This window comes from Ambystoma mexicanum, chromosome 2q, assembly GCF_040938575.1.
Source record: "Ambystoma mexicanum isolate Mex_15411 chromosome 2q, UKY_AmexF1_1, whole genome shotgun sequence".
Classification (NCBI taxonomy): Eukaryota; Metazoa; Chordata; class Amphibia; order Caudata; family Ambystomatidae; genus Ambystoma; species Ambystoma mexicanum.
In genome coordinates this window covers 442,928,623-442,948,386 of record NC_090924.1, presented here as the reverse complement: position 1 = coordinate 442,948,386, position 19,764 = coordinate 442,928,623, and the positions used below count along the sequence as shown (strand labels likewise).

The 19,764-nt window shown below is 45.8% G+C and overlaps 1 protein-coding gene across 10 annotated transcripts in view; it reads left to right on the top strand.

The window, feature by feature from the left end:
* The window catches only part of LOC138569489 (catechol O-methyltransferase-like), a 399,903-nt gene that overhangs the window by 234,055 nt on the left and 146,084 nt on the right, over window positions 1-19,764 (top strand). For 2 of the 10 annotated variants that reach the window (XM_069647507.1, XM_069647506.1), the window contains exon 1: window positions 6,745-7,025. The exons of 2 other annotated variants lie outside the window; for them this stretch is intronic. The gene's annotated coding sequence lies outside the window, so the exon portion shown is untranslated. Of the gene's footprint in view, window positions 1-6,741; window positions 7,026-7,337; window positions 7,360-19,764 lie in introns of those variants that run through there. 6 more of the 10 variants (XM_069647499.1, XM_069647503.1, XM_069647504.1 and 3 more) reach the window with 6 other exon arrangements.

Genomic DNA, 19,764 nt, shown 5'->3' with positions numbered 1-19,764 from the left:
CAGTGCCACTCATCTGCTATTGCTTCCTGTCTAGGGGACCATTGTACAGTACCCTGATGCTTGTGTTCTATGTCTCCCTCTACACAGTAGCAAGTGATGAAGAGGGCAGAGACGGCGCTGTGGAGCAAAGCGGCAGGGATGCGCCCCCACTGGCCGACGACGCAAGGACCAGTCACCCTCACAGAATTTACCATCGTCCGGGAGTGAGGGGACTGGTGCTGCGTCTGCCACTACGGCTGCAGCAGAAGGGGTGGGTGAGCCCCCACAGGGGCTTGCAACGGCGGAAGATGGTGTGGAGCCATCCAGGTTGGTGGTTTCCACAGAGGAGGAGGAGGCCCCTACTGAGCCGCACATGGGGCCTGGTGGGGGTGGTACCACTGGTGCAAGTGGTGCAAGTGGTGCAGTCCAGGGCCAGGGGCAGGAGGCAGCACAGGTCACCGCGGAGGGGCCTGTGCATGTCACTGTCCCTGACCCTGTGACTGCAACACCATGCACCAGCATGGATGCCCCATCCCAGGCCCGGAAGCACCTCAAAACCTTCCTCTTTGCTTCTGCTTTCTCTCTCCCTCTCCCCTGCTAAATTCTTCATTGAAACTGCACTGAATCTGCAACTGGGCCACTCTCACCGACCTCGGTCCAGGGCCCAGCCACTCTCCACTTGCACTGCCTCCCTGGCAACCCCTGCACTGCGGGACTGTCTCTGTATCCCTACAGCCCCCCCTTCCCAGCACTTGTCAGCACTTACCTTGCACTTGCCACCAGCTGGCCCTATTTATTTATTTTGTTCTACTTACTTTGTTCTGCACTTCCCCCCCTCCCCCTCCCCTTGCATTTTTCCCTTCCCCTATCCCTGCACTTGCGCGGTCTGAATGTCACCAGGCCTAGTAGGATCGTTGTCTGTCTTCCCCTTGTTCCCCCCTCCCTGCCTCGTCGCGCCTTGAAACACTTGTGTATAGGCGCGTTACAAATGCCATATCATATCATATCAGGCCCGTCCGCAGGTAGGGGGGATGTGCATGTCATCTGACAGTCCTCTACCTGCGGACGAGGGGACCCCTGGCCGTATGGAGAAGGTCCTGATTGGTGTCGCGTTGCGCACGCGTGACATTCGTGATGACGTGCGTGCTTCCTGGGGGGAGCCTGCTGGCAGGTGCCCCTGACTGCTGGGGGGTGGGGGTGCTGGGGGACATGTGTGGGGGCCTGCTGGCAGGTGCCGCTGACTGCTGGGGGTGGGGGTGCTGGGGGACATGTGTGGGGGCCTGCTGGCAGGTGCCCTGCACTGCTGGGGGGTGGGGGTGCTGGGAGACATGAGTTGGTGATCATATTGCAATGTGACATGTGGCTTGGCTGGGGGGGCATGCCCATGGTGGATGGGCTGCCTGCGGGACATGAACAGGGGTGCAGGGTAGTCCCCTGTGGTGTGGGCTGCCTGCAGGGGCCATGGAAGGGGTAGAGGGGACACCTGGGAGGACCCACACTGCCAATTCACGTGTAGGACTCCCCGCGCACCCCCGAAATATGCGTTCCCCGCTCTGACAGCAAAATTGCATGTGAAACTTCATGCGCAGCACGGTAATACACGTACCCTACTCCAATCGCGTTTGAAACTTTCCATGCACCCCTGAAATACACGTGCCAAGCCAATCGCGTGTGAAACTTCCCGCGCACCCCTGAAATACACGTACCCAGGCCAATCACGTGTGAAACTTCCCGCGCACCCCTGAAATACACGTACCCAGGCCAATCGCGTGTGAAACTTCCTGCGCACCCCTGAAATACACGTACCAAGCCCATTCGTGTGTGAAACTTCCCGCGCACCCCTGAAATACACGTACCCAGGCCAATCGCGTGTGAAACTTCCCGCGCACCCCTGAAATACACGTACCCAGGCCAATCGCGTGTGAAACTTCCTGGGCACCCCTGAAATACACGTACCCAGGCCAATCGCGTGTGTAACTTCCCGTGCACCACTGAAATACACGTACCCAGGCCAATCGCGTGTGAAACTTCCCGCGCACCCCTGAAATACACGGACCCAGCCCAATTGCGTGTGAAACTTCCCGCGCACCCCTGAAATACACGTACCCAGGCCAATCGCGTGTGAAACTTCCCGCGCACCCCTGAAATACACGTACCCAGGCCAATCACGTGTGAAACTTCCCGCACACCCCTGAAATACACGTACCCCACTCGCACAGGCCCTTTCGCGTGTGAAAGTTCCCGCGAACCCCGTAATACACGTACCCTGCTGAAATCGCGTGTGAAACTTCCCACGAACCCCAGTAATACACGTACCCCACTCGCACAGGCCCTTTCATGTGTGAAACTTCACGCGCACCCCAGTAATACACGTTCCATGCTTGGCGTTTGCTGTTTGGCAGCCCTTTAAACTGGTCCAGGTTTAGCGCAGCCCTTTATGCTGAATTGGGAATTTTGATGGCTTTTCCTTGCGTGAGGGCGTTCTTGGGGGCGTAACTGGCACTGCTGCAGGGTCGCTGCGCCACTCTGCGCCACGGCTGGTTTTGGAGGCTAAAAGCCATGAATACGCAGTGCGCGGAAACCGATTTTAGCGCACGCGGCTGGTGCAGACATTCACACACGCACACTGTGCGCCAGCCGTGGCCGCCACTTTTGTGCGAAATTCTATGAATTACCCTGCAAGTGGCCTAAAGTGTTAAACGCCCAGAATGGGTCTACAACCTGCAAAGGAAGGAAACAAGCAGTGTGAATTATCTTTAGTCAGTTCTGCAGTAATCACAATCCTAACTGAAAGGCAGTCCAGTCCCTACGAAAAGGGGAGCCTATTGCTCAAATGTACTTGCAATGCTGGCACACGCTGTAGTGCAAATGGGTGAAAACAGGGTCTCTTTGTAGGGTCTGCAGCAGCTCAGGAAGGTGGGTGAGGTGATGCAGAGTAAGTTCCCACTATTCGTGGAGGGTCTCCCCAAAAGGGCAGAGCAGGTTCCAAGAGTTGGGAATGGTTCGATAGCTAAGGCTATCAGTGGAAAGGAGAGTGGCCCTCAGGGGACACTCATGCGTAAAAATGGATGAATGCGCTAGGGGCCACCGGTAAGGGTTGCAAGTACTCACCGACCCCTGCACACTCCGGACCAAACTTCGGCAGTCGAGTCCACTTCGGTTGCAGGTTCAAATGCGGCAATTGTGCGGCTCTGCAGCGTTTCGCAGGAGAATGCATGCCCAAATAAGGACTGACCCTGGTTGGCTCGACCTGGGGAAGGTGAAGGGGCAAGATGGCCAAAGGACAGGACAAAGAACCTTGTGGCATGGCCATTTTGGAGCCAGGCCCCCTTTCTGTGCGAAACGTGATAGACGTGGTTTGCATGATAGGAAAGGGTTAAATATATGTGAACAGATAAGCTGCCACCAGCCCTGTCCAAGGCACATCCGCACTTCCCCTAAAGAAATCAGTCGAGGGTGTCTAGGGCCTTTAGAAACGAAAGGAAGACCCAAGTGCACTTTACTGTAAGGCACATGGTGCACTTGCAACATGTTGCATAAAAGGTGCAACATTGGAAAGGACTAAGGGAAACAAAGTCTCCCAGGACTGACTGTCTTGGGCGTGTCAGTTTCCCCATAATAAAGTGAGCGAAAAGTCCAGGGGAGTGCAGCTGCAGGCCGTGTTCCACAGCAAAAAGTCAGACTATGGTGTTAAAACAGCAGTAAAAAGTTGGAGGGTACACAACTGGATGGAAAAATTCACATAAATGGGAATCTTTCCTAACATATATTATTTCACTAAATAACAAATACATGCCTTATTAGATATGGCATAGCAACTGCATCAGTAACGTGTCTAATATAATGAATCATTCACAGCAACTGGGAATCTATATTCTCTATATGTGAACGGTCCAGTCAATGAATTATCAGACAGGGAGCATACCTGCTTCACTGCCCTAGAAAATCGACCAAGTGACTCATGACAACTCAATGAATAAAACATGTCATTATCTTCGGATTGATACTGGTCTCCAAGTGGGACAAAGCGCTATACTAGCGACTGATCCCACGGGAGACCCTTTTTGCGTTATCATCATCAAATAATGTAGTCTTTTTACCTACAGAACTGGCGCATGAATTTCTCTGTCATTTTGAAGGGCAATGCTACCCGGTTCACTCCTTGTTCTAAGGTTAGTGCTTTAGAGTTTACTGATCTATTTTAATTCTGATTAAGTATAAACAGCAAGAATTAACAAAGGTACATGGTGTTTGTTCTGACTTGAAGAAGGGCGCGACAGCCCGAAACGCGTAGTAGTTGATAGGAGAATGCCAATCTGAGAGTTCTTAGCACAGCATGAACAGTAACAACAATCCATATCTGGATCAATAAGACTCACGTGACTCGTATTATGATGTCTTGAATTTTATGTTTATTTTTTTTACTTTGATGCAAACTTTGCAAAAGCGATAACCGAATAATGTTGTAACATTAAGAGTTGTCATATTATCCACAAATGTAAGACATTTTGGGATTATGAAATTGGAAGCATTGTAATGTCAGTAATTACTTTGTGCAATCAAAAATTCATTCAAACTGAAAACAGTACCTCTTTGTTCAATGATCATTGAAAATACATAATTTTTTATTTAAAAAAATACCTTGAATGGAGTGAGTTTAAGGACATCCTACAATTGTATTGTATAAAGTGTACCCTTGTTTGCCCCTTGTTGAGTTTTCAAGGGACCTGTCCTCACACTCTATTACTGTGCCCCCTCAATGAGCCACTAGCGAGGGGCTGAAGGCAGTTCTCCATGTAAAGACGATCTATGTAACGCTCCAAGCCTTCCATGAGCCATCTTTCAGAGGGGGCTGACAGCTGGGGAGGCCCTGCTGCTGCACCGGCACTTAAAACTGCGATGGGAGCTGTACCTGACATCTGCTGGGTGTATGCTCCACCCCTATTGTCCTATGGCATCTCTGTGAATATGTGAGCAAGGAAACACTGCCCGCTTTTTTTTTGGTGTAGTGAGAAACGTGTTGGGTCGTCCTACACTTGGAAGGGAGGCGGTGGAAATGCAAGTTGCATTCAGCCCCTCCTCTCCGCCATACAAATACTCCAGCATTTTCGCCAGCATGCATTTTCATACCGGCACAAATGCTGGGTATCCCTATGTCTGCCCACTTTATGCGCCAGCAAAAAACAAGACGACGCCAGAGGGATCAACTGGAAACGCTGCCTGCCATGCTTATACCTTGCGCCCGGCACTTATGCACTCCATCTGCCAAATGGTGGCGACAGAGACCCGCCTACTTGTATGTCTACACGTTAACAGGTGCCTGCGCCTTAGTCTCTGCATGAAGGAGTTTGCAGGGGTGTAGCTTCTAGTGTAAGTAGAAATGTGTTGGGTGCACACATCCCGGTCAAGCAGAACTCACCCATCATTTCTCTGCTCTTACTCCTCCCCTCCAAGCCTCTTCTCTGGGCTACCAGCCATATACCCGCACCGTGCCAAAACCTTTGAGTCAGAGGTCGAAGTGGGCGAGAGCGGTCAGGAGCGGTGCTCCCATACTTTTTATTTTTAAGTTTCACTGTTCCTATACTTTTATTTTAAAAAGAAACCATTCTGGAATGGTGTCGTTTTAAAATAAAAGTGTAGGAAGAAGTTGAAGCGTGCACTTCAGTGCACTGCACTGCACATACCCATAAAAAGCAGGTGTGTTTGTTTGGGGGGTTTGGATTGTGTGTGGGAGGGGTCGCAGGGATGGGGTTTGTGGGGAGGGGGCAGATCAGCAGAGAACATAGCTCCACTACTTCTTTTCGTACACTTCGACCACTGCTTTGAGTAGACCGATTGTGCAGCTCATGCACAGCGTTCTAAAACGGGGGGGGGGGTGACGCTACACATACTGAATGGAGCATGTTTGCTATCCAAGACTGAGCCTCGCAAGCCCTGCGCACACTCCCCTCAGATGCAGGTGTGGACTGGACTATAGGGAACTCTGGAGATTTCCCGGTGGGCCTCTGCACCCTGGGCCTCTTTTGTGTGCTATTTCCAAATTTTTCTCATAGGAAAAGCATTGGGCTTGCTGAAAATGTGTCATATGGGGCCACTTTGAACTTTATTTCCAGGTCCTCTTTTAGTTCCCAGTCCATCCCTGCTCAGATGTACACGAAAACTGAAAACGACCTCCTTCCGCGGCCCACAGCTGCCAGAAGAAATCCTGCCGAGCGTTAAAGGCGCGTATCGCCGTTTGTGCTGCGTATGGCCTCTCTTGCGGCGGTGCGTGCTTCGTGTTTTACCTCAGTCTCACATTTTCACCTGCACGCGCCATTTCTCAAACTTGACACTTCTGTGGGCGGTCGCTCTCGCATCAAGATGCAGTTACACCGCCCATCCTTAACTTTCCGTCGAAATATACTGGACTATATGACTCTTTTGAAAGATCTGAGTAACACAATTAAGCTCTTTTAGGCTAAACAATATTTCAATTTGTTGATCTGACCCTTTAAATGTGAGTCTAGTTGGACATTGAGGAGGCAGGACTGAAATAACGCTTTGGGGTGCGTTTATGAAAACTCCTCCGCAGCCCGACCCTTTTACACACGCTCAATCGGAGGGCTGTGTAATTCATACCATCAGACCTTAAACTTCCCCTAGGTTGGCCTCCACCAGACTTGGGCGCCATACCGCCTCTCCCCTCCCCTCGACATCGCTGCAGACTGACTGCGAAGCGCGAATCTGTCGGAAATCCAACCGCAGTGCACGGAACGGGGACAGCAGCTGCATTGTTGTGCAAGAGGGGCTGTGTGCTGGCTGGCAGGGCCAGGGCAGTGGCTGGTGCCAGGAGAGGAGTTTGTTGGGAGCAGAGCTTGCGTTGTCCGACTCTCGCCCGTCCCCCCTGTCACCCCTCTCCTCCCTCCCTCCCTCTCTCCCCTCTCCCCTCCCTGAATCCTCCTTGTTTTCCTCCAGCCGCCCACATTTCCTTCCTTGCGCGCGGGGAGGCGTCAGAGAGAGTGAGAGTGGAAGAAAGGAAGCCGGGCATCGCGCGCTCCGGCATCCAGGTGAGGTCATCCCCACCGAGAGAGGAGGGGGCGGTCGAGTGGACACGGGGAGGATCATAAATGAACGGAGGACGAGCTGCAGCAAGCCCACCCCGGTACCCCCTGAATCCGAGCGCGTTGCAGCAATGGCTAACGCGCACACCAGACCACCCCAGAGGTTTAGATTAGAGCCCAATGGATCCCCTCGATTCCAACACCAGGAAAGACCAGCATCCCCGGGCGCTTTATTTAACTGATTTACAGCGCAATGAATATCATTTAAACGCCGTACAGATAACAGATTTTGTACGAGAAGACGGGTGCTTTAGGGGGGCGAAGAAACACGTGGGATAAGGTATACGCAGAGAAAATAGATATTCGGTTACCAAACGACGGTTCTTTTATGTCATAGAAGATTGTTACCAGAATATTGATGGGATTACGATATTTGAAGTTGTGGAATAGTTTCCTATTGATTTGTACGTAGCGCTACACACACTTTGGGCGCTAGTCTTATCCCTTGCAATGTTTTTGGTTCTGTGTTGTGCTAAGCTAACCTCTTCGCTGGGAGGCTATCTAAGTCGCTGTGCGTTCTCATAGGATACATGGCCTAAGTCCGCAGTCCTTACCACAGATGTTAAAGCGTGGTGAACATGCGAGCATGCAGAAGTGAGAGGTCGAAGTGAGTGGGAACTAGGCTCACTGCTTTCATTTTTTTTTATACTAGTAACAGTTGCACTACTTTTGACAACCAGTTTGGACATTTCAGGGCTGTTTTTATTTTTTATGAAAGCATGCCTCTTCTTTTTACATGGCTGTATCGGTTACAGGCTTACAGCCAAACTGCAATCGGTGTGACCGTGAACTCACAAAGCCTGGAGGACCTCTCAGCCTGGATGGACTTTAGCTGCTTTCATTTTAGCTAGCCTGGGGTAGATGCAGGAGGGGCTTCCTGGGAAGGTGGGACGTGACGGGAGAGTGGGTCGAGGTCATGGTGGGCCTGGGGGAGGAATAACGTCTCACACCCTCCCTCTTGATTTTTGGAAAACATGTCAAGTTGTTATCTCAGGTTAAATGCTTGCACGTTATATAGTTGATACAAGTCCAGCCCATTCTGAAGACCTGCTATTTTAGCAACAGGTCGCTTTGTGGGATTTGCAACGCCTCCCTCACCCCCTCCCCCCCCCCCCCCCCGCCAATAGACAAGTGCGCAGCTGTAGTAGGAGCGTTAGTGATTAGTCTCTTAGTCCACCTAGCGGGTACTTCACCGAAGCATAAAGGGTAGAAAGAAAGCCCCAGTCTTGGCAAGTATTCCTTGGTGCCATGATTGGTGCAAAGAAGACATAAGAAGTGAAAAGGCAAAGAGCCCACCTGCTCGGTTCTCAATAAGATACAAAGGAGCTTGCATCCTCATTACTCAATGGCTCCATTCAAAATCATATATTCAAATGAGTGCCCTCACTTGCTTTATGTTCCATCTACCTTTATATGTAACACTATCTCAAGGACCCAAGGTACTGTCCCTGGCTTGAATGTCATTGAATGTGCAGCTAAATGGATGTTATATGCCTTGCAGATGACAGGGACCTGTGCACTCCAAAGCGCACGTGTACCGCTCCCCTCTGCCGAATTTATGGGGAACTCTAAAATGACCGCCCTATGGGAGTCATTTTAAACGTATATGCTGTTATTATATTTATTTGTGTTGGTTTTACTAAACCTTTACAAAGTGAAAACATTCCATTCAAGGCAATGAAGGTACAAATATAGTAGTTAATACAGTTCAATAATCCATAAAAATATGCAGTGAATATACACATAGTAAGCAGTCAGTATTTCATTAATTTACAATATAAACACATCAGCTGGTAGGGGAAAAAAAAGAATTGATAAGTTTACAGACATTAACAGCTACACTCAGAAGTACTGTTTTCCCATGCATAATGCTTACCCATAAAAGGTCCAAGGGCACCCAATGTGCGTTGGTAACATATTTCTTGAAATATTCGATTCTCTGAGGCCTTGAGGCTAAACAATATAGCAACAGATGTGATCAGGTTTCTTTTTCATGAGAGCATTTCCAGAATCCACAAAGAGCTTGGGCATCCGAGAGTCTACTTCTGATGCAAGGAATTTCATTCGTGGCTAACCCATTTAGGCTGAAGTGCATGAAATAATTTCTAGACTTCCTATTAGGAAAGCATTTCTTTTTTTACATTTTTTTTTAATTTTCATTTAGTTTGAACAAACTTTTGAAAAAAGAACTTTTTGCTTAAAAAGATAGAAAAAACAAAAAACAAAGAGAGAAATACACATACTAAAAAAGGAGAGACACAAAGCTTATTGCCTTAACTTGCAGTGTCTCTTTAACCTTATTTTGGTCTTAGACCTTGTTCATTGTCACTAGGTTGCAATTTATTTTTCCTTAGTTCCTCTGTATGTTGTTGCTTATGATTTCGTTGTGCAAATTTTTCTCCCTTGATTTGTTGCTGAATCGGGCTCGCCTTTGGAAATGATAGGTCTCATTTCTAATTGATTCTGTAATATGTCTAAGAATCGCGTAAGCGCAATCAGCACTGAGTTGCTTTCGGTCAGGTGTAATAGCCTCCAACAGTCCTCAGTGGTCAGCGTCTGATAGTTTTCCATCACTTTACCTAAACAGTTTTCACGTTGCATATTCAGTTCGGAACATTTTAGGATAAGATGTTTTAGGTTTTCGTCTTCTTTCGCACAAAATCTACATAGTACGTTTCCCTTTGGGATTAAGCGCCTGGTCCTCAGAATTTCTTTTGTTTCTATGATGTTCAGGCGAAACTTCAAGTAGAGTCTTCGGACACGTTTGCATGGTGATAAAACCAGATATTTCTGGAGTGTGTTCCGTTTTTTTGCTTCTTTAGGCTGATTTCTCATGGATTTTTGTGATTCTCTTTTCTCACCAATCGAGATCTAGCAGTTTTTTTTTTTACAGAATCCGGATTAGACCAGAGTATGGTCTCATCCGTGCCCAATTGGTTAAGGATCTCTCTGCACTGTTGTTTCCAATCTCTTAGGGCTGATTTTTTTCCTATTTCATTTCCCATCAGGATTTTGAACGTTGGCAAGTTTGCTTCGTCATGAGTTTTCCTGAAGAGCAGTAGTTTATTCCATATAATCCTTGCATTCAGGGTGGACATCCCTACTTCATACAGGACACAAGATGTCGGCGTACTTTGAGGTATCTGGAGGATTTTTTTCCAGAAGAATCCTTCGCATCTGGCCCATATCTTGTGGTCGCAGCCAAACATGTTCTCTGCCCCGTAGGTTAGAATCGGTGTCACTTTGTTTTGATAAAATTTCTTCACAGGCTCGCACGTAAATTTCCCAAATTTCTTTTGCATTATGATTCCTTGTGTGGTAAGTTGCCTGCAGCTATTTAAGATTTTTTCCATCATCGGTTCGTCGTTAACACTGGAGTTGATTAGTGTACCTAGATATCTTGTATAATGTACTTTATCCAATTTTGCCTTTCCCACGAACCAGCTTGTACTATATTTCAATGGCTTCCTTCCTCTTTTGTTTTCTAGGACTAGGATTTCCGATTTAGCTACGTTTATCTCTAGTCCGAGATCTTCTGTATAGTTCTTTAATGCTGTTAGTTTGCGCTGCAAACCGATAGGCGTGCGATCCAAGATCACCATATCGTCGGCATATAGGATGTGATGTAACTTTAATCCATTAATGCTTGGTGGGAATGAGATTACGGTTGCCAGGGCTTTTTCCACTTCTGAGATGTAGAAGTTGAACAGGGTCGCCCCTAATGGGCAACCCTGTTTTACACCTCTCTCTGTGGGAATTGGTTTAGATAAGTTTCCTTTACTATCTAACCGTACTTGAATGTAGGTGTCTGAGTAAAGTTCCTTGATGGCAGCAATTAGGCACTCATGACACCCTCTTTCTTTTAATTTGTACCATAAGTTTTCTCTGTTTACTCCATCAAACGCATTTGCCATGTCAATAAAAGCTAGGTAGATTTTCTGACCTGCTCGGATGGCATCGATTTTCAATAAGTTTAGTATTAGAAGGTTCGTGCTGCATCCTACTCCTTTGACAAACCCGGACTGTCGCTCATCGTATATTTTTTCTTGGTTAATCCAGGTTGTTAGTTGGTTAAGGAGTTGGGTTGCAAACACTTTTCCTACAACGTCAAGGAGGGCTATGGGCCGATAATTTGCAGGGTCAGAGCGCAGGCCTTTTTTAAATATAGGCACAATGATCCCTGATTTCCAGGTTGTTGGAATCCTTCCTTCTTTTATTATTGCCTGGAATAAGATGTCACAGAATTCGGACCATTCTTCAATATTTTGTTTTAAGTCGGCATTGGAAAGACCGTCGGGTCCTGCCGCTCTAGATGCGCTACTCTTTTTAATTGTAGCTCGAATGTCCGCTTTGTCTATTTCAATATCCCATGGTACTTTTGTTTGGCATTCAGTTTTACCTGTGCTTTCTCTTCTTTTGAATAGGTTTTTATAGTGACATTCCCAGTCGTTTTCTGTTACCATATTCGTTATCATGGCTTTTTCTGAGTTGGTTGATTCATTTGTTAGGGCCCAAGAGCCTCGGGAGTTCCTTTGATTCAGTGCCTTCAGCATTATTTCGGCATCTCTTTGTTCCATCTTTGCTCTGTGTTGTTTACACCAGTTGTTATATTGGTTCTTCGCTCTTTTTGTTGAGCCTTGAGTCATTTCTCCTTTTGTCGCTAGAATTTCTCTTAAGGTTTTCCTTAGTTCTCTCTTCTTTCTCGCTACTTCTGGGTCGTACGTGTTCCTTCTATAGTTTTGAGTCTTTTTATAAATCTTATTTTCAGTTTTGTAGATTTCTAGCAATTGCTGATATTCGATTCCAGCAGTTGAACTTTTTACTTGGCATCTTTGCATTTGGTCAGATATCTCCTTAATGTCCGTTTTTTTTAGCCTTAATCTGTTTCGCCCTGGTCCCACTGAGATGTCACAACACCACTGTTCTCTTTTCTTAACTTTGATCCATTTCCATTCTGTCGATATGATGTTATGGTCACTTTGATTGTCTTTGGTGACTTTGAAAGAGATTATTTCGTGTAATATGTTTTCAGAGACAAAGATATAATCTAATATAGATCTCTGGTTTCCTCTTTCCCATGTCGGCTTTGCCGGAATGTATCCTCTTGTTGCTCCATTGAGCATTGAGAGATTTCTGAGTGACATTTCTTCTAGCCAACAATCATTTTTGTATCTTTCACTGTCAGTCTTTGTTGTTCTCTGTTGATCTAATTCAATTAACTTCATATTGAAGTCTCCACACAACAAAATTACTGCTTTTGAATCAGTTGTCGGAATGGAATCGATGGCTTCAATGATGTCATCCTCAAGCTTTTGATTTGAATTTGGTGTTGAGCTCCAATAAATATTTAGTATATGCACTAGGCGGAAGTGCTTCTCTTTCAGCTCCGCTTGCTCTAAACAGACTTCCTGCAGGAAAGGTGACCAGATGCGGGCCGATTTGATTTTTAGATCGCTTGTTCTCTTGATTAGAGTCAATTGACCTGACATTGGCCGCCCTTTTTTTTGTTTTACAGCTGGATTTATTACTACTTCGAATCCATCCACACATGGCATGGCAGTGATCCATGTCACTTGTAAGCATATCAAATCTGCCTTTTCTAAGATTGCAGGAGGGGAACTTGGGAGATGTGAAAATCCTCTAGTATTCCACAAAGCTATCACTAGGTTCGTTATCTCCTCATGGCATTAGCTCTTCTTTACATTATTTAACGATTTTGCTAGCCAGGACCAGTTTTTCGATTCTCCTTCCCCATCGTTTCGTTCTGAATCGCTGCTTCTTTCCACGTTTGATTTGCCCCGATTTTCTATTGTTATTTTGATTTTCTTCTTTCTTATCTCATCAGGGAAGCATGATTTTTCTGCATCGCTATCTTCATAGGTTAGCTTGGCGTTATAATCGCACTCCTGAGTTGCTCTATTCTCGATTGTTTTATTTAACTGCAACTAATTTTCTTTTGTTTTCAGTGCTTTTACATCTTTTGTTTTTTCATAACCTTTGTCCCCTAGTGTGTTATCAACTTCATACACTTGATATCCCGCGTCCAGAAGTTGTCTTTCGCTCATCATGAGTAGTTCTGCATCTTTTTTGTCGTTGATGTGTAACAGCACAAATTTCTGGTTCATATCAGGGATAATTTCTACACAATCGATCCGTGGACTCTTTATTGCTCTTAGCACTGGTATTTTTTGGAATATCTGTAGAATGGTGTATCGGTTCAGAGGAATATCACTTTTTTTACATACTATCTTTTCGGCTAATATTCTGTATTGATGGTTCGTTACGATCTCCTCGACGTTTGTGGTGTTTTTCCATGGCTTAGCTTGCTCTTCAACGCTTTCCTTGTTCGCCAGTTCAGCTCTTGCTGGTTTCTTCATTTTCTCTTTATGGGATTCTAGTTCCATTTTGTTGTTCTCTCGCTCGTTTGTTGATGAGTCTTGTGTTTCTTCCTTATTCATCAAGATGATTTTAGGGTTCAGCATACTCTTTCGCCTTTTCTCTTCCAAAGTGAGGAAGATTAGAGGGTCTTCAGCTTTTTTGTCAGCTTTCTTTGTTCTAGTTAAGGCTTTTTTGGGAGTTTCTACCACAAAATCACTCTTTTGCTTGTCATATCTGATTCACCCTCGTTCTCGCACTCTTGGGCATGCGGTTTTGGTGTAATTACCATAGACTCGGGGACCTCTTGCCCATTGGCTTTGTTAGATACTTTGGTGTTCCCTTCTGTGGTCTCTTCTTTATTTTCGTCTCCATCGGATATGCTGTAAGTTGAAATATTCAGCAATTCTTCATCTTCACTGTCGGAAGCTAGCTCGGCTATGCTTTCCATCTGGGAATTGACTACCTCGTTCTGAATTTCTGATTGTGCCTTTCCATCCACAGGTACAATATCATCATTCTTTTTTTTCCCTTTCAGTGCCGGTTGCTCAGAGTTATTCACTGTTATATTTAGTGCTTTAATGTTCCTAAAGAAATTTGCTGAGCTACGAGTATTCTTACTCTTTTGGGCTTGTTGATTCTTTGTTTTTCTTTTGCAATCTATTTGTTTTGGATTGTCTCTATTTGTCTTCATCCCTTTGCTCACTCCCAATGGAGCTTTCGATTGCTCAAATATGTCGAACCACTCTCCATCCGTCTTTTTTGCTGTAATGGGGGTTGCATTGCTTGTTGCTGCCTTTCCATTTACATCATTGTAATTTTGGTTACTTCGTTGCTCTGGATCGGAGGAGACTAGTTCTTTGACGGTTTTTAGTTTCTTTTGGGAATTAGTCCTAGCCACCTCTTTTTTAAGCGCTTCCATTGCTATAGTCGATTTAGGTGACCTTTCTTTCGAACTTATCTCATTCTCTCGGAATTCTTTCCTTCCGTGGTCACAATCTTCGGCACTTATTAGTAGCACCTTATCGTAAATGCAATTTTGCATAGAACCCTTTTTCTCAGCCTCTCTCGTTTTCTCCAGAGGTTGTTTACTTGTTTTAGGAATCTTACTTGTTTCCAATGGTTCCAGATTGGTCGTTGGGTTTGTGCTCGTTTGATCTTTCTTAGGAGCTCGCTTTTCATTTTGGTCACTTCTTCCTTCTCGTTCATTTTGGAGAAGCGTGAGGGCTTGTCTCGTCACTTCAGCCAAGAGTTTCTTGTCCTCAGAGTTGTTTCTTAACGATTCTTTCAACGCTGTTATCGAAATATCGTTCCCTCTTTTCGATGACAAAATCTCAGATGACATCTCCTTTAAGTCAGTCTCTAGTTTTATCATTTTAGAGTTCAATAGGGCAATCAGAGTCGTTTGGTCTCTACAGTTCTCATTCAGGTTCTCAAACAACTTCAGCAACGGGGCTACAGCTATCGTTGTAGCTGACATCAAAATGGGACTCAACTTTGAAATTGTTGCCTCAATGTAGGGCGAGATATCTTCTGGGTCACTTCTTTCCTTCAGAAGTAACTCATTAGACGTCCGTCGCCTTAGATCTTTGAGGATTATTGCCTCATCCTCACCCTCTAACTCTGAAATTAAGGAAGTACACCATTTTGTCTTTTTCGGGGATGGCAGCTCTTCTGTTTTTTTTTCAGACACCTATGGTTCTTCCTTGGGTTCTGCTTTTGCATCGTTTATCCAAATTTACCTCATCACTCTCAGAGCTTTCTCTTCTTCGACTCCTCTTCTGAGATACCGTGATTTCTTCATTTCTGAATTCGAATGCTGGGGAGTTTGCTTCAAGGTTCATTACTTCGTGAATGCTCTTATGTTTAGGCCATTGGATCTCCACGAGTCGTGGGCTACCCCCATTACAGCTTAATTGTGAAGGTCTCTGTGACTGTATTAGGCTGGCATTCATCCTTGCCAAGTCCCTAGTGAATTTCTTCTTTCTCCTGGATTTGTATTCATTTTCGGTCCTGTGTTTTGTGATGCAGTTTTTTTCCTCCATTCATCTTGGGTTGACCATGTCTCAACCATTTCGTCCATTCTATTAGAGGCATCAGGACCTTCATTTGCTTTTGGTTTAACTAGAGGTGGTTTGTGCATCTCTGCCACCTTTAACCATGCCAATAGTTTTAGTGATGAACTCGAAATTCGTTGCTCATCCGAGTTCGAGGGTCTTTGATAATTCGTAATGTTTTTAATCGTGAGCTGTCGCATGGGGCCAGTATCTTGGGTCTGCTCGCCGTCCCTCGGCTTACAGGGAGTGGTGCAGAGAGTGGTAGACTTCTCTGACTGCATATTCTCAACCTGATGAAACATTGCCGCACATGTTTCAGTATTCATATCACCGATCCGCTTATCCTCCGACTTTCCTTTCACATCCTGCGCGCTTTCTGCCTGGGCCCCCTCGCCTTTTCCTGGCGTCACGCAAGGTTTACTGTTCTGTATCGCTGGGGATCTTGATTGCTGCTCTCCATTATCTTGCCTCTCTCTCACAGTAGACTCATCATTTTCTTTCTCTTCATCTTCGTCTAGCTCACTTTCCCTTTCGCTGTCACTTCTTACGTCTATGGTTTCGTTCGCAATGTTAGTGCCTCTCTCTTGTAACAGCTGAACCGCCACCACGTTCCTGCGGGACGACTCAGACTCGGACTCGTCACCGAGTCGAGTCCGCCGAGATGAAGCAGCAGACATCATCCCAGATCCTCCCTCTCGGGGAGACACACCCTCCTCATCCACGGCGGCAACATCAGAGGTATGCATTGTAAGTCTTATTTTTCCTTTGAAATTTTCGTTGACACTTGTCATACACACTGCGTTCGGCCCTCGCTTGGTTTGCGCTCGTGTGTTTGCTTTATTTGTGACGCCCCTCGTGGTCATTGACATTATTGGTGTTTAACGGTATTGAGTATGTCTGTGCTGTGCTCGGCACCGCGCTATGGGGGGCAGCCTACGCCTGATCGTGCGCTTACCCGCTTACCCTAGCTCTTACCGTGTTCTTGGGTAGCTACAGAGGACGGGCGATCACAGTTCGATTCGCAAGCGGCTGCCTTTTCCTCGCGTTCCTCTCGAGCCCCTCGAGGCCCCAGGGAGTCCCAGGGAGCACAGGGAACACAGGCAACACACTCTTGCACACTCCGCTACGCTCCGTAGCAGTGAGGGTTTTTAAAATCTTGCTCCGCCTCGAGCCTCCAGCAGTTGTAATGGTAGACAGACTTGCCAGTCACAGGCAACACACTCTCGCACACTCCACATTTCAGATACAATTCAATAGAAGCACATTCCTTTTGCGTAGAAATGACCTCATCATAGAGGCGAGAACTTGACACTCTGTCAATAGTATTTGCCCAGTCATTTCTTTGCATTGTCTTCTTTGCCTTATTAGGGAACTTCAATAAAGTTTCCACAAAAATTCCCATGGTATTCAGGGACTGCAAACATTCATAATGAACGAAGCCATCCTTCGTTGTGCCCTCCCGAACCTCTTTACTCAAAATGGAATATAAACTTTTATCAGTGTTAACAAAACATTTCCATAAGAGAGAGCGCCTCCTCCCAATGACAAGGCTCCAGAGTGACTGTAGATCCAATTCAGAATGAATAGCAGAGAATGGAACACACTTAAGGTAGGAAATAGAACCCTGAACGCCACATAGATGCCTCATACACACTTAGTTCAGGTAATATCCACCCTGGAAAAAGTTCCTGTCCATAACTGTCATGCCGCCGCCTTTTGATGGTCGCTGGCGGCTATGGAAGGCTTGGCGTTGGCAGCGCCATTAGACTGTCCTGTGTTTTTTCCTTTCACTTCCTGGTTTGACGGTCTAGTCTTTTCTCTTGTTTCCGTATTTAGCCACGCCCTTCTCTGGGCTCTCTGCGTTGCAACTTTGTTTCTTTTTGCCTTGTTGCCGTGCTACTTCTTACCTTGCGCCGTACCTGTTGTTTTTCCGCTGTTCCTCACGCGGATTCTTCCCGCCTAGCTTCCTCCTTCCTTCCCCTTCCCTGTTATCCCGTCCTTACGGTTCCCGTACCATATAGGGTCTCTCCTCTCCTTCTTTTCTCTCAGACCGCGTCCCTGGTTCCTGCCGGTGCTTCCTTCCCAGTCCTTTGCACTGCTCCTTGCTCAGTACCAGCATCTCCGCAATCCGGACTCTCCGGTCCTCTGCGGCATCGAGAAACTTACCTTCATATCTGCTGCTCCTGCTCTTACCTGCAATTCCGGACGACATTGGTCATCGCTTCCTGAACGGCATCAGTACCAGCTACATCCGTAGAGAGGTTTTTTAAGCGGCTGCTTTTTTCCTCTCATATTGGTTCCTGCGGGACGGGAGCCGGCTGCTTCCCTGTTTATCAGGGAATCAGGGTGGCTTCTTCCCGCGGACGGCCGTATCTCTTCACAAAGAAGAAAAAACCCAAGAACAAGACCTCCAGACGAGAACTCGTCCCGGAAGAGACAGGTGAGGAGAAAGGGGAGGTGGACATTGATATATCAGACATAGAAGATTATCCGCTTGCTCCTATCAAACGTGACAATAACATAGCCCCAGAATCACTTTTGCCGCATATAATTTTACCGCCGGGATTGCAGAGAATTTTCCATATTTATTATAAACCTTTTTCATTTGCGCTGCCAACATAAGAGATTGTTCCCTCAAGTAATTCCTGGAGAAGCACTTAGTGGGCTGAGTGATACTAGGAAAACCCAAATATGTCCTACTCACGTTTACTTTTAGTTTGATTTGATTCAGAAACCACAAAGGTTGCTTTTTAAAAAATGTTTCAGATGTCTGTAGAATTACTGTCTTTTGGGGATTAATGCTTAGGCTATTAAACAGAATGTATTGATTGCAAGCTTTGATTAACCGTTGTAATCTAATTGGCGTGTGGTCAATCAATATGAAATCTGCATATGCCTCCCATGCAATGTTGACCCTGCATATTTTTGGCGGAACAAAAGAAGCTCCTGCGAGAGAAGCACCAACATCACCTACATATAAATTAAAAAGGCAACAGGCCAAAATACAACCCTGCCTAAGGCCATTAGAAGTCGAAAATCAGGCCTGTCAATAGGCCACCGTTATTTAGCTTCACTGGAATCCGAGAGTCCTCACACAGATGAACTAAAATCTTCAGTAGACCCCTCGGAAGTCCTAATTTATCTAGTTTTTTTTCTTCCATAGCAGAGATCTATCCATTTTATCAAAAACTATGGAGAGGCCCATGGATGGTATATAGGGGAGGAGGATTCTCTTTCAAGGCTAACTGTTGAATGCTACACAACAGAAGGCCCCACAATCAGTGCCCATAGATTTCTTAAATCCCATTTGGTTCAGCTCAAGGATATACACCATTCAACAACTTTTTCTCCAAAATCAGAGAGGCAAATATTTTGGAGTCTGCATCCATTATCGCAATCGGGCGATAATTTAACAGAGATCGCTTATCTCCCTTATAGATGGGGAATAACATAAGAGGTATTCGATGAACTAGACGTGGACATTGAATTTACAATGTCCCTAAACATACATAGAATCTTTACCCCCAACACTGCATTTTGTTTAAAATTCACGCTAGTCAAGAAATCTGGACCACAAGCTCTAGACAAGCTCGCTTCAATGATTTTCCACTCTATCTTCCACGGTCACTGACAAAACCCAACATGATGGATCATACAGATCCATTTTGCTACTAGTATCTTTCCTGGACCTATAAAGCTCCAAGAAGTGGTTACGCCAAGTCAGTTCTGAGATAGGATTGGTTTGCACAACTAGTTGTGTCATCTCCAGTCCATTAACTAAAGACCAGAAATTAGGAGTGTTCTGAACACTCAACGCCGCCATCATAGCTTCACTATCTCTTTGGAGCATCAGGTAACGATGCAGTTTTATCCAGTTTTTTGTTTTTGTTTAAAATTGTGTATACCTTTTTATTTTCCTTGTCAGTTCCACTGTTAACAGACTTCTCAATCTGCCGTATTCGTTTATGAGTATTCCTTTTCATCTCTTGATCTAGAGGATCGAACTTATGTGAATGGATGTGTTACTTTTTGTGCTTTGTTCTACCTATTTATATAGTTCCAAGCACCGAATGCCGGTATGGGTTGGAAGAAATATGGGATTAATAGGCAGATTTGGACTCAAGCAAAGAACTTTAGAAATCATTCAGGATCACCATATTTAGCTTTAAAATATTGTCATTGTGCCAAATTAGTCGATTGCACTTAACACTTGAATTTAACGGTACAGTGTAATATTGGACTTCTTGTTCAGG